Below are 15,928 nucleotides of genomic sequence, written 5' to 3'. Positions count from 1 at the left end.
TGCGTTCGGCTGAACGTGTCACTCTTTGTAGTCTGCTACGGTCTTGTGCAGTGCTATTCCCAAACCAGGAGGTGATGTTGCCGGTCAGGATGCTCTCTATTGTACATGAGTAGAAGTTCCTAAGGATCTTCTGACTGACTTGGAACTTCCTTAGGCGCCTGAGGAAGTAGAGGCGTTGTCGTGCCTTCTTCACAACACTGTCAATGTGTGTGGTCCATGTCAAGTCCTCGGATATGTGGGCTCCGAGGTACTTGAAACTGTTCACTCTCTCAACTGGTGCCCCGTCGATGCTGAGGGGGCTGTAGTCCTTGACCCCCGACCTCCTGAAGTCCACAATCATCTCTTTTGTTTTGCTGACGTTCAGGGAGAGGCAGTTCTCCTGACACCACTGTGACAGGTTCTCTACCTCTTCCAGGTAGGCCCTTTCGTCGTTGGCAGAGATCAGGCCCACCACTACTGTGTCATCAGCAAATTTGATGATGGTGTTGTTGTTCCGCTGTGCTACGCAGTCATGTGTGTACAGGGAGTAGAGGAGGGGGCTCAGAACACAGCCCTGGGGGGCCCCTATGTTGAGCGTGATGGATGAGGAGGTGCAGTTGCCGGCTCTTACCACCTGGGGTCTGCCCGTCAGGAAGTCCAGGACCCACTGGCACAGGTCATAGTTCAAGCCCAGGTCCCTGAGCTTGGCTATGAGTTTGGAGGGGACTATGGTATTGAATGCTGAGCTGTAGTCGATGAACAGCATTCTCACATAGTTCCCCTGCCTCTTGTCCAGATGTGATGCTGCTGTGTGCAGCACATGGGCTATGGCGTCCTCCGTGGACCTGTTGGGGCGATATGCAAATTGCAGAGGGTCCAGGTTGATGGGGAGGGAGGAACAGATGTAGCCCTTCACTAGCTTCTCAAAGCACTTCATGGCTATGGAGGTGAGGGCTACAGGGCGGTAGTCGTTGAGGCAAGCGGGCGTAGATTTTTTGGGTACAGGGATGATGGTGGACTTCTTCAGACAGGTGGGGATGACGGCCTGTTCCAAGGACAGGTTGAAGATGTCAGTGAATACCGGGGCCAGTTGGTCGGCACAGACTTTTAGGACGCGGCCGGGGATGCCGTCCGGTCCTGCTGCCTTCCTGATATCCACTTTTTTAAAGATCCGTCTCACCTCATGCTCTGTTACCCTGAACACTGAGTCTCCATCAGCAGACCCCCCCCCCCCCATTGCCGTGGTTTGTAGGCTGGTGTTGTTATTCACAGCCTCAAACCTCGCATAGAAGGAGTTGAGATCATTTGCTAAGGAGATGTCACTGTTCAGTTTGAGGGGGGTTCCTTTGTAGTCTGTCATTGTTCTGAGGCCCTGCCACATGCCTCTAGAGTCAGCCTGTTCAAACTGAAGTTCAACTTTATCCCTGTAACGCCGTTTTGCCTCTATTACTGCTCTCCTGACGTTGTATCTTGCCATCTTGTGTTCTTCCATGTTGCCTGTCACCAGCCCGGTGTTGTATGCTGATGTGCGCACTTTCAGAGCCTCACGGACGGATTTGTCTACCCAGGGCTTTTGATTTGGGTAGATATTAATTTTGGTGGTGGGGATTATTACTTCTACCTGAGTACAGACATAGTCAATCACCGTTTCGGTGTATTCGTTAATATTGGCTGTGTTATCACGGAATACACTCCATTCTGTGCTTCCCAGCACTGCTTGGAGTGACTCCACTGACGTCACGGCCCAACGCTTAACCTCTCGCGAGACCACCGGCGTTCGCTTGAGACTCTGTTTGTACTTAGGCAAAAGAAAAATGGCGGCGTGATCGCTTTTACCGAATGGACTAAGAGCCTGTGACTTGTACCCATTCTTAAATTGCGAGTATACATGGTCTAATATGTTCTCGCCTCTGGTGGGACAGGTCACATGCTGATAGAAATTCGGCAGCACCTTTTTAAGACGCGCGCTGTTGAAATCCCCCAAGACCAAAATGGCCGCGTCAACATTAGCTGCCTGGAGTTTGTTTACCTCGTCGTGAAGTTTTGAAAGTGCGACCTCAGTGTTCGCGTGTGGTGGAATGTACACTCCGATGAGGATGATGGACGTTAACTCTCTTGGGAGGAAGAAGGGTCGACATTTTATCGTGATAAACTCCAGGTCTGGGGAGCAGTGGTTAGACATTTCCTTTGTGTTGCCTAAATCGCACCACTCCTTGTTTATCATGAAGGCAATGCCGCCTCCTCTCGTCTTTAGTGACTCTAATGCCGTCCGGTCTTTGCGTAGAACGAAGAAGTGGTCTGCCGGTTCTATTGCATGATTCGGGACATCTGGACTCAGCCAAGTTTCTGTGAAACAGAGGACGTTACAATCCCGAATGTCCCTCTGGAATTGGATCCTTGCTCTGATGTCGTCCAATTTGTTTCCTATCGATTGCACATTGGCCAACAATATGCTGGGCAATGTGGTTCTGTGTCGTTTGTTTGTGTAAATAGACTGTGTGTGTTTGTGTAAACAGACTATGTCTGTGTGTGTGTTTGTGTAAATAGACTGTGTGTGTGTTTGTTTGTGTAAATGTGTGTAAATACCCTTAACAATTGTGTGTATTGAGCCGTACTGTATTGTCCCCATTCTGCAATCTGTTAATAAAATGTTCATTCAATCAATCACCGTGCACATTTTTATTTTTTTTTTTCATACAGTCAACATATTCTTAAATAATAGCGCTGCCCGAGGCTGGGCATGATACAGTCAACATATAGCAAGAGAGAGAGCGAGAGAGAGCTCCCGTTCTACAGTCAATATACAGTGTACAGAGAGAGAGAGAGAGAGAGACACTTTGGAAAGAAATTGAAATGCTATTTGGCCCTAAACAGAGAGTACACAGTGGCAGAATACCTGAGCACTGTGACTGAAGATCCTTGACTAGGTACAGACTCAGCGAGCACAGCCTAGCCATCGAGAAAGGCCGCCATAGGCAGACTGTGTGTGTGTTAGAAAGAGAGAGAGAGAGAGAGAGAGAGAGAGAGAGAGAGAGAGCATGTGTGTTTGTCGTGTGTGTGTGTTAGAGAGAGAGCATGTATGAGAGAGATAAGCAAAGATGACCCCCTAAAGGATATTCAACTTTTAATGAAAGAACAAAACAGAAGGAAAAGATAACTTCACAAAGGCAACACGAATATACATAGATCCAAAAGGACAAAGATCAACACTTAAATCCAAAGAGAAGAGGGTCTATACCAGAGAAAACAAAGCAGCAAGGAGCCAATGGCCGACATCAGCTAAATAGGCTAGCCAGGTAGGCTACTGACACCAGGCCACACACAGCTTTGGCCAACGGCCCAACGCTACCCAAGCTACACAAACGACCAAGACAATTCATTCACACACAGCACATGTCCCTCTCCTCTGTCCTGATTCTCCTAGATCTATCTGCAGCCTTCGACACAGTCAACCATCAGATCCTCCTCGCGGCCCTCGCAGGAATGGGAGTGGCTGGATCTGCGCTGACATGGCTGACATCATACCTCAATGACCGATCCTACCAAGTGTCATGGAGAGGGACCCTGTCGGCCACCCGCCCCCTGCGGACGGGTGTCCCCCAGGGCTCGGTCCTAGGACCCCTTCTCTTCTCCCTCTACACTAAATCACTGGGTAACATTATCACGTCTCATGGCTTCTCGTATCATTGTTATGCCGATGATACTCAACTCTTCCTCTCCTTCCCTCCCTCAGATATCCACGTCTCTGAGCGGATCTCGACCTGTCTGTCCAACATCTCCGCCTGGATGACGACCAACCACCTCAAACTGAACCTAAGCAAAACAGAATTGCTCCACCTGCCGGCCAAATCCTCTCCCCTGACCGACCTTTCCATCACAGTCGAGAATGCAGCTGTGACTGCGTCCCCGACCGCCAAGAACCTTGGTGTTGTCCTCGACGACCAGTTGAACTTCTCTGCTCACATCGCAACGACAACCAGAACCTGCAGATTCCTCCTGAGCAACGTCAACAGTCATCTCCCGCCTCGACTACTGCAACGCACTGCTCGCTGGCCTCCCGGCCACTGCCACCAAGCCTCTTCAACTCATTCAGAATGCATCGGCCCGCCTGATCTCAAACCTACCAAAGTCAGCCCATGTCACCCCACTTCTTAGGGACCTGCACTGGCTTGCCATTGCTGCACGAATCCGCTTCAAGGCCCTCGACCTAGCATACCGTGCGGCAAAGGGAACCGCTCACGCCTACCTCCGGTCAATGGTCTCTAACTACCAGTGATGGGAATAACGGCGTTACTAACGGCGTTACTAACGGCGTTCGTTTTTTCAGTAACAATCTCCGCCGAGAAGCAATACTTTTTTTCCTTGGTTAGTGGGCAGTGCGTGATTGGCTGAGGTTGAGTAAAATGTCATGGTAAGCCAATCAGAGGTAGAGGTGGGCGGGTGTTCGAACGCATCCAGAGTCTGACACACAGCGACAACACAAGCGACTCAGTCAACGACAGACCGCGGGTCCGTGTACGTTTTGATAGTTTGTTTGGCGAGGCCAAATAATCCAAAACTAATCCAACGAACAACACAAGCGAGCAGTCAATGACTGTCAATGACTGTTCGCTCTTGTGTTAGTTGTGTTGCAGCGCAGGGCACTACAGTAGTGGAGGCTACAGCCTTATCAACAGTGCTGCACTTCCTGGTTTAATAGCACAGTCTTCAGGTGCTCAGAGATATATATATATATATGTATGTCATGCATGTCTTAAATGTCATGATTAGATTAGTTTAGATGATTAGATTAGATTCTTATATCTGTATGTTGTGTATGTCATAAATGTCATGAATTGAAAATGGGGGACCCTGATGTAAACAAGACGAATGTCTTTCTCTGGTCTGCATCCCCTTAACAATTGTGTGTATTGAGCTGTACTGTACCCATTCTGCAATCTGTTAAAGGGGAACTCTTTTACTATTCCTAGCACTATTTGGGCAACTTTAAACAATTCCTGTCAGTCTATTGAAGACATCTGTACGTTTAAAAAAAAAAAATGCATTGGTTTATATTTCTAATCAAGTACTCAAACCCATCATTTTTCAGCCACAAGAAATCAGGCTGTTATGGCCTGGCTCCGCCCGTAAGCACTTTGAGTGACAGTCAGTCGAGAGAGAGAGAGAGAGAGAGAGAGAGAGCGAGAGAGAGAGAGAGAGAGAGAGAGAGAGAGCGAGAGAGAGAGAGAGAGAGAGAGAGAGAGAGAGAGAGAGAGAGAGAGAGAGAGAGAGAGAGAAAAAAAAGTGTAAACACTCTGCGTGTCCTCCCGGGAGAGGGAGCCGGGAGGACACGCAGAGTGTTACAGTTCTCTCTCTCTCGGTTCGGGAGCATGGGCTGTAGCGCAGCACGGTGGTGGACTTCCTCGAGAGGGAGAGGGAGACACGCAGAGCGTTTACAGTTCTCTCTCGGTTCGGGAGCATGAGCTGTAGCGCAGCACGGTGGTGGACTTCCTCGAGAGGGAGACACGCAGAACGTTTACAGTTCTCTCTCGGTTCGGGAGCATGAGCTGTAGCGCAGCACGGTGGTGGACTTCCTCGAGAGGGAGAGGGAGACACGCAGAGCGTTTACAGTTCTCTGCTTCTCTCGCTCTCGCTCGGCGGGCAGCTAGAGGGGGCGGGTGTTATTATGCAAATACGCTTACGCACCATATGACGTCCCATATAGGCTAATTTTCAGATGACTCACTTGAGGGAGGGACATTATTGTGAGGGGAGAATTGGAAGAATGCGCCAAATCGAGAATTAGAGACATAGATCCTATTACTATAAGTCCACATAGCTAGAAAATAACCCTAAACACTGGAAAAGGTCATTTATAAGATAGTTCCCCTTTAATTAAAATGTTCAATCAATCAGTATATTTGTTATTTATTTTTGGTATAGTGCTTAACAAGCATAATTTAATGTTGCCCAGATGTGGCCTGTTGAGGGGCAATACATATCAAAAGTTCCAAAACATCTATTGTGTTTGTATTTGTATGATCCACTATATAAACATAGTAATTATAATATCTACATACATGGCATTTGATTGGAGGCTAGTCTCACTTTGTCCCACAGCAACATTAAAATAGTTTAGATTTGTGTATGTTGTTTATGTAAAAAAATTACTTGAAAGTAACGCAATAGTTACTTTCTGAAGTAACTAGTTACTTTTATAATTTGTAACTGAGTAAGTAATTGAGTTACTTTTTGGAAGAAGTAACTAGTAACTGTAACTAGTTACTTTTTTTTTGTATCCACTTTTTCTCCCATTTTTCTATATTACTCCCATCCCAATTTCGTATCATCCAATTCAACCCTCCCCTGTCACGAACGCTGTTTCTTGCCTCCCACAAGCCGGCTGCAATGTGGACTAAGTCATACATAGTACAAGTCCCCTCCGGTACTTGAGGTAACAGCAGTCGCATCTTTTCACCTGCGCAGCTCGATCTCTCAGTGGCGAGGAGTAACGCGTGGGAGGCTCACGCTGCCCCCGACACTTCCTGATTCTACTGCGCAGGCGCACCAACCGACCTGTAGGAGTCGCTGTCCACAACGCCCGATCCCCACCCATCAGTTTCCCACCCCCTAATACGGCCAATGTGTATTAGTGTTATGTACCAGGAGTCTGATCACTCCTGTGTCACTGTGCATGCAGGCCTGATCACTCCTGTGTCACGGGGCATGCAGGTGAGGGCTGCCAATTAGCTAATTAGAATGTGACAGCTCTTCCTCTAACCACACAGACTGCATGTGTGTTACCAGGGCTGGTTTTAAAGATGCCAGCAGGTAACCAATCAGCAGCAATTAGCTAATTGGCAGCCCTCACCTGCATGCCCCGTGACACAGGAGTGATCAGGCCTTCATGCACAGTGACACAGGAGTGATCAGGCTCCTGGTACATAACAATTAGTATGAACGACCAGCTAAACTGAAAGCAATGTGGAGCGCTGGGCTCGAACAGGCAAGCCCAGCGTCTCCGTCATTCGTGGCGAGCACCTTGCCCACTATGCCACGTAGCCGCCCTGTAACTAGTTACTTTTTAAAAGTAACTTGCCCAACACTGCTAACTACACACCCTCAAGACCCCTACGCTCTGCATCTTCTGGCCGCCTCAGACCTACTCCTATCCGAGCTCCGGGAGGGTCATCAAAGAGAAGTTGCCTATTCTCAGTCCTTGCCCCACAATGGTGGAATGAACTACCCACCCCAGTTAGGACAGCCGAAACCCATCCAATCTTTCGCCGTCGACTAAAGACGCACTTATTCAACCATTATCTGAAATTTAAAAAAATTATTAAAAAAAAATCTAACCCTAACTAACCTTACTGCCATGCACGTGTCCTAATAAACTAACCTATACTGTAGCACGCAACACTTTGATGAACATTGTTACTCAGCTGATAGAGTTGTACCCTTCCTGATGACTTGTCGTTCAGAACTTGTAAGTCGCTTTGGATAATAATATATATATATGTAAAGAGAAAACAACACAAAGTTAGAAAGGGATGGAGATGTGTTGAGTTAAGGGTCATGTTAAGAGAATATGGTAAGGGTGATCATGTTAAGAGAATGTGTTAAGGGTCATGTTAATAGAATGTGTTAAGGGAAATGTTAAGGGAATGTGTTAAGAGTCATGTTAAGGGAATGTGTTGAATTAAGGGGTAAAGATAAAGGCATATTGCACGTTAGTAGAACTACAAGTTCTTACAGTAGCAGTCTTACCTCTAAAGTAAAGTAATCTACTAGTAAGCTAGTAAGCTATCTAATGCCATTTACCAGTAAGCTAGTGTCGTCTGCTGTCAACACCACCATTCACACTCCCCATTAATGTTGAGGACTGAGTCTAAATATCATACTTCTGAAGTATAAACAAACACTAAAGCAATAGTATTCTGTGTAACATATTTGTCTTTGTATCACTGCCATCAACAAACTATCACAATAACATTGAATGGACTTGTGTTCCTTGTGGCTGTTTTGTGTTGGTTTGATTGATTGATCCTTCTTGTTCCTTGTTCTTGTGTGTGTACAGGCTGTGGAAACACATTTCCTCTAAGGATAGATGATAGATGTAACACACAATCATGGAGTGATTCACAAGCAATTACAAACTTGCACACACACAAACACTCTCTCTCTCTCTCTCTCTCTCTCTCTTTCTCTCTCTCTCTCTCCCTCTCTCTCTCTCTCTCTCTCTCTCTCTCTCTCTTTCTCTCTCTCACACACACACACACACAAACACTTTCTCTCTCTCTCTCTCGCACGCACGCACGCACACACACACACACACACACACACACACACACACACACACACACACACACACACACACACACACACACACACACACACACACACACACACACACACACACACACACACACACACACACACACACACACACACAGTGTTCATTTGGCCTGCTGGCTGTTGCCAAACCCACAGCGTTACTTAATCCTTATCTGTTCCTATCATCTCCCTGTGCCCTGATTGGAAATCACAGCAGTACTCTCTCTCTCTCTCTTCTCTCTCTCTCCTCCATCTCTCTCTCCTCTCTGTCTCTCTTGCTTCTTCTCTCTCTCCTCGTTGTCTCTCTCCTTGTGTCACTCTCTCTTCTCATTTTCTCTCACTATACAGTATATCTCCCTGTGTATCTCTCTCCTCACTGACTATCTCTCTCCTCTCTGTCTGTATCTCTCCTCTCTGCCCCTCTACCTGTGTGTGTGTGTCTGTATGTCTGTCTGTATGTCTCTCTATCTCTCTCTCTCTCTCTCTCGCTCTCTCTCTCTCTCTCTCTCTGTCTCTCTATCTGTCTCTCTCTCTATATATATATATGCCTGTTTCTCTCTCCTCTCATTCTCTCTTTCATCTCTGGTCATTTCCCTGTGTGTCTCTCTCCTCTCTTTCTCTATCTCTGTCTGTCTCTTTCTCCGCTCATTCTCTAATCTGTTCCCATGTTTCGCTCCCTGTGTGTGTGTGTATGTGTGTGTGTCTGTCTGTCTCTCTATCTCTGACTGTCTCTCTCTCCTCTCTGTTCCGACCTCTCACCTGTGTGTGTGTGTGTCTGTCTCTCTATCTAAGTCTGTCTGTCTCTCTCCTCTATGTTCCTCTCACCTGTGTGTGTGTGTGTGTGTGTATGTGTCTGTCTCTCTATCTCTGTCTGTCTCTCTCTCCTCTCTGTTCCTCTCCCTGTCTCTCTCTCTCCTCTCTGTTCCTCTCCCTGTGTGTGTCTCTCTCATCTCTGTTCCTCTCCCTGTGTGTATGTCTCTCTCCTCTCTGTTCCTCTCCCTATGTGTGTGTGTATGTCTCTCTCTCCTCTCTGTTCCTCTCTCTGTGTGTATGTCTCTCTCTCATCTCTGTTCCTCTCCCTGTGTGTATGTCTCTCTCCTCTCTATTCCTCTCCCTGTGTGTGTGTGTATGTCTCTCTCTCCTCTCTGTTCCTCTCTCTGTGTGTATGTCTCTCTCCTCTCTGTTCCTCTCCCCGTGTGTATGTCTCTCTCTCCTCTCTGTTCCTCTCCCAGTGTGTGTGTGTCTGTCTCTCTCCTCTCTGTTCATCTCCCTGTGTGTATGTCTCTCTCCTCTCTATTCCTCTCCCTGTGTGTGTGTGTGTGTATGTCTCTCTCTCCTCTCTGTTCCTCTCTCTATGTGTATGTCTCTCTCTCCTCTCTGTTCCTCTCCCTGTGTGTATGTCTCTCTCTCCTCTCTGTTCCAATTCAATTCAATTCCATTCCATTCAAATTCAATTCAAATAGGCTTTATTGGCATGAAATATTAACATACTAATTGCCAAAGCAAGTTCAACATACAAACAATAACATATATATTAAGCAATAAAATATCATAACATTAGTAATAACAGTAAGGACAATCAACAAGAAACATATTAATTTACAAAATAGTCACTCGATCGGGTAGTCATTTTTCAAGTGTGGCCACTCAGATACATTTACAGGGCTTGTTCTCTTATTTTGTGACAACCGTCTACATATTTTGCAGCTAATGCTGTACACTGACTTTTCTCCCCACACATGTATAGCAGCTTTTGGTGATCAGGGAGGTGGATAAACTGTGCATCAATTTTGTTTATTTTATCAAAGAAGACTTCTCTTAGATCCTTGTATTTCTCACAGTATAGCAGGAAGTGAGGTTCTGTCTCAATATCCCCCTGATGGCAAAGTGAACACAGCCTGGCCTCTCTGGGCAGCCAGTTTTGCCTGTGACGGCCTGTTTCTATGGCTAGACTATGTCCACTCAGTCTGTACCGTGTCAATGTTTTTCTTAATTTTATCTCATTCACAGTAGTCAGGTATTCTGCCACCGTGTACTCTCTGTTTAGGGTCAAATAGAATTCTAATTTACTTTGAGATTTGGTTGATTTGTTCCAATATTCTATATAATTTTCTTTTTGTTTTGAGATTATTTGGTTGGGCCAGATTTCTTGGTATCTGTCCTGAAGCGTTTGTGGGCAGACATTTCTGACTAGCTGGCAGAGGGGACTCTTATCTGGGTTCATCGCTTGGCTCTGAAGGGCTTTGTAGTGGTAGGAGTGGGGGTCACTTGATTGGAGGTGTGTGTAAAATTTGATGGCTCGCTTTTGAATTTGAATGATTAGGGGGTATTGGCCAAGTTCTGCCCTGCATGCATTATTGGCAGTGTGTCTGTGGACCCTAAGTAGGTTTTTGCACAATTCTGCATGCAGTACTTCTAATGGGTGTTTTTCCCATTTTGGGAAATCTTGGTTAGTTAATGGACCCCACACTTCACTGCCATATAATATTATTGGATTTATTACAGAATTTAGAATTTTGAGCCAGGTCCTAACTGGGATGTCAATTGGAATTTTCCTTTTGATGGCATAAAAAGCCCTTCTTCCCTTCTCATTCAGTTCATTCACAGCCATATTGAAGTTACCATTATGATTTATTTTCAATCCCAAATATGGGTAGCTTTTTGTGTTTTCTAATATGTGTGTGCCTAATTTAAATGTATTATGTGAACTCTGAGACTCGTGTCTCCTTTGAAAGATCATGACTTTAGTCTTCTTCATGTTTACGTTCAGAGACCATGTCTGGCAGAACTGGTGGAGGATGTCTAGGTTCTGTTGTAGACCCTCTTTAGTGGCTGACAGCAGAACCAGATCATCTGCATACATCAGTAATTTTACATTGGTATCGTGCAGAGTCAGACCGGGTGCAGTGGAAAGTTCTAATAACTTTGCTAATTCATTTATATATATATTAAACAATGTTGGGCTTAAATTGCACCCCTGGCGGACTCCGCGACCCTTGGTGAAGAAATGTGTTCTTTTATTGCCAATTCTAACAGCACATCTGTTTTTTGTGTACATGGATTTGATCAAGTCATATGTATTTCCTCCAACACCACTTTCTAGAATTTTGAAGAAAAGACCTTTGTGCCAAATTGAATCAAAAGCTTTTTCAAAATCGACAAAGCAGGAATATATTTTGTTTTTGTTCTGTTTTACGTGAATGTCAATTAGGGTTTTAAGAGTGTATATATGGTCAGAGGTACGATAATTTGGTAAGAATCCAATTTGGCTTTTACTTAGAACACTGTGTTCCGTAAGGAATTCTATGAGTCTGGTGTTGATGATACTACATAGAAGTTTGCCCAAATTACTCGTCACACAGATACCCCTATAGTTTTTTGGGTCATGTTTATCTCCACTATTGAATATTGGGGTTATGAGTCCTTCATTCCAGACATCAGGAAAATAGCCTAAATTTAGTGTCAAATTGAATAATATTAAAATAGCCAATTTGAATTTTTCAGAGCTGTGTTTAATCATTTCATTTAATATGCCATCTGTACCACAGGCCTTTCTAGCTTTAAGGCACTGGAGTTTTGATTTCAGCTCTTGTTCTGTGATTGGAAAGTCTAGAGGGTTTTGATTTTCGTTTATGATATCTTCCCATTTTTGTAATTTTTCACATATCTGGCTGGTTTCCGTTTTTGTATTCAGGGGTACAGTTGTAAAGAGTGATGTGAAGTTGTTTGTCCAAACATCCCCATCTTGGATAGCCATTTCTTCCGGCTTATCTTTATTCAATGAGTTCCAGTGGTCCCAGAAGGAGTTAGAGCTTAGAGAGTCCTCTATTTTGCATAATTGTTTATTTACGTGATTGTTCCTTTTAATTCTGATGGTATTTTTGTAGTGTTTCAGTGATTCACAGTATTGGAGGCGTAAGGTGTCATTTTGTGGGTTTATGTGTTTCTGGTTTGATATTCTTCTTAGCTGTGTTCTAATAACTTTACATTCTTTGTCAAACCAGTGGTCCTTTTTAGTTTTTCTCTGTTTGTTACCTGATAATTTTAATTTGGACTTTATTGCGGTTCTTTCAAATATATAATTTATGTGTTCTACAGCTAGGTTGACTCCTTCGACACTGTTAGGGTATGGCGTGGCTAGGAACGTATCTAACAGTGATTGTGTCCCATCACTGGCGATGGCTCTCTGGTAGTCCTGCATGCTGTTCTGGGACCATCTGTAGTATTTGGGGATGTTGTGTAGTTTACTGGGCTGTGTAGGGGGATTTTTGAGGGACTCAGTTCTTTTCATGTATGCAGTGATCTGACTGTGGTCGGAGAGTGGGGTCAGAGGTTTGACTGTGAATGAACTGAAAGATACTGGATCCAGATCTGTTATCATGTAATCTACTGTGCTGCTGCCAAGGGATGAGCAGTAAGTGTACCTTCCTTGTGAGTCCCCTCTCACACGCCCATTGACAAGGTAGAGACTCAGTCCTCTACACAGCTGTAATAAGTCCTTCCCATTTTTGTTTATGGAAGTGTCATGGTTATTTCTAGGGGACGGGTTTACATGGTTGCATATGGTGTGGTCAGATATAAATTTGTCTCCATGTGTACTGGTGAAATCAGGGTGGGTTCCCGTTCGGGCATTAAAGTCACTGCAAACAAGCACATGACCTTGGCTTTGATAAAGACTGACTCAAGGTTGGATAAGATGTCGTCTGAGTAATATGGAGACCCAGTGGGTGGTACGTATATTCCACAGATAAATAGGTCTCTTTAAGACGGGATTACTTCTTTATTTAGTTTTAACCAAATATGATTGTTCCCGGTTTTTAGAATCTGTATTGACTGGTGGAGTTGTGATTTGTACCAAATTATCAATCCCCCTGAGTCTCTGCCCTGACTAATATGTTTTGTTTTATTTGATGGCAAAATGACCTCTCTATAGTGTGGAGGACAGTGTGTGTCTACATCTTCTCTGCACCATGTCTCAGTTAGGATTAAGAGGTCATTGTTTGTTATAGCCTGTAAAAAATCTGAGTCTCTACTCTTCAGGCCGAATGTTGAAGAGCAAAGACCCTGTATGTTCCAACAACTGATAGCGAATGATTGCATTTTTGTACAAAAAAATATATAAAAGTGTTCAAAGGGTATAAAGGTTATAGGGTATAAAGGTATTCAATCAATGAACAAACATCACAGAATAAATGTAACAACAACAAAGGCAACAGCAGTCGACTGCTAGCTTGTAGTGAGAAGTTTAGTGCATAGCGTGTATAACATTTGTTTGATCTCATTCAGCTCTGATGTGGGTGGGGGGGGGCTGGTCAGGGCGGATGCATAGGTCATCTCCTGCGGCGGACGGTGAGGGGGTCGGCTGGGGGGACGTCTCCTCTCACTGGGTGGGTTGGAAGGGTGGGGTGTGGGTGGGGCGGGTGCATGGGTAATCTGCTGCTGGGGGCGGTTGAGGGGTCGGCTGGGGGGATGTCTCCTCTCACTGGGTGGGGTGGAAAGGTGGGGTATAGGTGGGGCATGGGGTGCTGCAGGGGTTTGTGGGGTGACTCCTCGTGGGTATCTCATGGGCCTGTGCTTTCTCGGAGAGGCCGGTGTGTGACTGGGTCTGTTGGGGTTGCGTCCGAGGGCAGCATCCTTCAATGTTTTTGCAAATGTCCTTACTCCCGCATTGTTTAGGTGTAGCCCATCATGAAGGTCCCATCTGCCGATGTTTGTGTGGTGGGCCATGTGGACATTTTTGAGGGCAGCACAGTTTCTTGAGGTCTCCATGTTGATTTCATGAATGATGTGTGGGGGGGTGTCCATCCTGGGGAGGAGGGTGGAGATGACTACTCTGGTATGTGGGAACTCCCTGAAGGCCTTCTCAGCCACCCTGGTCATTGCTTCAGCAGTTCCATGCTGTAGATAGTAGAGGTCATTTGTGCCCGTGTGCACCACCATGTACTGGGGGCTCCCTAGAGTGTCCTGTCTGAGCAGCTCCATGGCGTAGCCTGTGTTCCGACAGCGCTTGGCTGTCACCTTGAGGCCCGGGAAGAGGCGTGCTGTGTCCAGGTATTTGCCATTGGAGTCCATGAGGAGGACTACCTGGGCTTCGGGCTGGGCTGGTCTGGTGGACTGGGGCCGTGGCTCGGGTGGAGGTTGGGCTGCTGGAAGGGGGTCTGAGTCAGAAGGCATGTCAGTGGGTGTCAGGCTGGGAGGAGTTAGTGGGGTCAGGGGGGGAGCGGTAGATTCTGGTTTGGCAGTAGGGGGGGGGGGGGTGGTGGGTGTTGGAGCAGAGGACCGCTTTCGATCGGGGGGAAATGTATGTATTCTTTCTTCTTGTCGTTGTACAGTAGCTTTACTTCCTCTATCTCTCTGCGTAGAAACTCCTCCTGGCTGTTTGTATCTTCCTTCATGGCTTTCATCTGGGCCTGTAGGGTGTAGTTTTCCTGCTCTAGCTCCCGCATGGTTTCTGTGAGCTCCCTGACCCTCCTCTGGGTCTCCCTCAGCTCTGAAGTGGTCTCCTCCCCGCTCTTCTTCAGATGACGGAGCTCCTCTCCCAGCTGCTGAATGGTGCAGGGCTCAGTCAGCCTGGCCAGAGTCATCTCTTTAAATTCAGTAAACTCCAGCTCCAGGAGAGATACGCTTTTTCTCAGCTGCTGGACCAGTTTGGAGGGTGTTGAAGGAGTGTGGATGGATGGACTGACTGGTGCTCTTTGTACTGGCAGTGGCATCACTGGATTCACTGTGTGGTTGGAGGGAGTTGGAGTGGCACAGTCAGAAGGGCTAGTTGCTGGTTTTGACTCTGATATTTCTGTGTCTGTGTTCACCTTGTCCTCTTCTGTCTGTGTGTCCGCAGCATTGGTATTGGGCTCTTCTCTCTCCACTTCCGTTTTTATTTTTGGGAAAAGCTCTTGAAATATGTTGAGGTTTGCTTCATTTCCCTGTACTAATACAGTCCTAGGGCTGGGCAATATAACGATAACGATAAATATCGCGATATATTTTAATAATCGATATCGAATATCGAAATAAAAAAAAATCGAAAAATCGTTTTTTTTTTTTTTTACCTGCAACAGGGCAGTTTTAAAACCAGAGACAGTGGACAGACTTGTCTTTCTTGCCTGCAACTTAAAGTAATGGCTTTGCTTGTCCAAATGACAATACTGACCAAATTCAGATTTCTTTTTCTCTTGTCCATTTATTTTGTTTGCTTTCTAATTTAAAATACATTTTGAAACCGTCTGTACACAGTAGGCTATGTGTGCTAGCAGAACTAGACTCCAGTCACGAGTCACAGTGCACATGTGCGGTGGTTTGTCCACCAAAAAAGCGCCAAAAGATCGAAAATAAACTAGCAGAGCCAGAACTGTTTAACTCCTCTGGAGCCACAGCCAGCAGAGAAGCCGGTTTACTTTAGCTTTTAAACCAGCTGCAGCCTGAGAACTGGAGTGTGAGGGGATGTAACACTAAAGATGGCGGCAATGACAAAGAATTGCTGCAAAATAAACATACATCTGTTGTTAAAAAAAAATAAATAAAAAATTAATTTTCTTTTATACTTATAACAATTCGATAATTATCGATATCGAGAAATAAAATAATCATATCGTTATCGCGATATGATTTTTGTCCATATCGCCCAGCCCTAGTCCCT

At 45.6% G+C, this 15,928-nt stretch overlaps 1 protein-coding gene across 1 annotated transcript in view; it reads right to left on the bottom strand.

Moving 5' to 3' along the window:
* wnt6b (wingless-type MMTV integration site family, member 6b) overlaps window positions 1-15,928 on the bottom strand; it is a gene marked incomplete at its 3' end in the record, with an annotated part of 377,085 nt that overhangs the window by 287,276 nt on the left and 73,881 nt on the right. The window lies entirely within an intron of this gene.

This window comes from Notolepis coatsorum (genome assembly GCF_963971535.1).
Source record: "Notolepis coatsorum genome assembly, chromosome: 5".
Lineage (NCBI taxonomy): Eukaryota > Metazoa > Chordata > Actinopteri > Aulopiformes > Paralepididae > Notolepis > Notolepis coatsorum.
The sequence above is the reverse complement of the archived record's forward strand: the minus strand, read 5'-3'. Positions and strand labels throughout refer to the sequence as shown.